General features: G+C 37.4%; 1 non-coding gene across 1 annotated transcript; it reads right to left on the bottom strand.

Moving 5' to 3' along the window:
• Nucleotides 1–1135: 1135 nt before the first annotated feature.
• Nucleotides 1136–1242, bottom strand: LOC121227786 (small nucleolar RNA R71). Its single transcript, XR_005925309.1, has one exon. It is a non-coding gene; the product is annotated as a small nucleolar RNA R71 (small nucleolar RNA).
• Nucleotides 1243–1834: the final 592 nt, after the last annotated feature.

Below are 1834 nucleotides of genomic sequence, written 5' to 3'. Positions count from 1 at the left end.
CGGATCATTTCGAGACTAATAACATAGGTTAGGGAATCTCACGGATCAAGTCAAGTGAATAAATCGTCTGGTTCAGAGTCAGCTAACAAGTGAAATCTAGATGGATTCCTCCTTGGGTGTCGTTTTTATCAATTTCTTTTCTTCAAGTCTTTTTCCAAATTTTCTCTTGGTTTTAATTAAATTAGTTAATTAGTTTAGATAATTAGTTTAATAAACAAACCCTTTTATTCTTAGGCTAGATAATAAAAAGATAGTTATTACTAGTACTTTTGGTTCCCTTGGGTACGATATCCCGGTCTTGCCATTACTATACTATTGTTCGATAGGTGCGCTTGCCTTTTCGTCGTGATAATAGTTATTCTAGGTTTGATCTTCATTATAAATATTTATTACTTGTTACGAATCACGCGATCAAGTTTTTGGCGCCGTTGCCGGGGATTCAAAATATTAGGAACGCTAAATTTTTATTACTTTAGCCATTTATTTTTCTTGCAATTTAATTTTAGTTTATTATTATTATTTATTAATTTACTTATTTTTTCTCTTAGCAGGTTTTTATAGTTTATGACTAGAAAAAACCCTTCAGGACCATTACTTTTTGACGAAGAAGTCAATCGCACAATTCGCAAAAATCAAAGAGAAATAAGGCAAGCTTACGGTACACGAAGAACGAGTGAGAAGACGATACTCGACCCTCAACCGGCGAGATGGCTGAAACCAAGGCAATCAGCTACCTCCCGCAGTTGCAGCTAATCAAAATCCCGCTCCACGTACTATGTATGATTACGCTAAACCTTCTTTAACAGGAACTGAATCTAGCATAGTTAGACCTCCTGTAGCTGCAAATACTATTGAACTAAAACCTAACACTATTCAGATGATACAACAATTCGTTCAGTTTGATGGTTTGCAGGATGAAGATCCCAACGCTCACTTAGCGAACTTTCTGGAATTTTGCGATACATTTAAAATCAATGGCGTTTCTGATGATGCCATACGTCTTCGGTTGTTTCCCTTTTCATTGAGAAACAAAGCTAAACAGTGGTTGAACTCGTTACCATGAGGGTTTATCACTACTTGGGAACAAATGACTGAGAAATTTTTACTAAAATATTTTTCACCGGCTAAAACGGCTAAATTATGTAATGATATCTCTTCTTTTGTGCAGATGGATTTAGAAACACTCTACAATGCATGGGAGAGATACAAGGGCTTACTGAGAAGGTTCCCTCACCATGGGTTACCGCTTTGGCTTCAAGTACAAACATTCCACAATGGTCTGAATCCTTCGACTCGGCAAATGGTTGATGCAACTGCTGGCAGAACCATCAACAATAAAACACCGGAAGATGCTTATGAATTTATAGAGGAGATGTCATTGAATAACTATCAGTGGCAAGTTATGAGGACAAATCCAACGAAAATAGTCGGCGTTTATAACATCGATTCAGTCATCGTGCTCTCTAATCAGGTAGAACTTCTCAATAAAAAGATTGACGGTTTACTTGGTTCTACGCAGGTACATCCAGTAATGAGGTGTGACTCAAGTGGCAGAGGTGTGCATACAGAATACCAATCCTTCAATCCTACATCCGAAGAAGAACAAGTCAACTATATGCGTAATAATAACTTCCAATCTCAAAATAACCTATACAGTAATACTTATAATGCAGGTTGGAGGAACCACCCAAATCTCTCCTGGGGTGGTCAAGGGAATCAAAGGCCACAAAATCCTCAGGGTTTTCAACAGCCACCTTATCAACAAGAGAAGAAACCAAACCTTGAAGAGATGCTTTCTAAATTCATTTCGGTGTTAGAAACCCGTTTCCAAAAT

Source organism: Gossypium hirsutum, chromosome A03 (genome assembly GCF_007990345.1).
Source record: "Gossypium hirsutum isolate 1008001.06 chromosome A03, Gossypium_hirsutum_v2.1, whole genome shotgun sequence".
In the NCBI taxonomy this organism is placed as follows: domain Eukaryota; kingdom Viridiplantae; phylum Streptophyta; class Magnoliopsida; order Malvales; family Malvaceae; genus Gossypium; species Gossypium hirsutum.
This window is presented reverse-complemented; position numbering and strand designations above follow the sequence as displayed.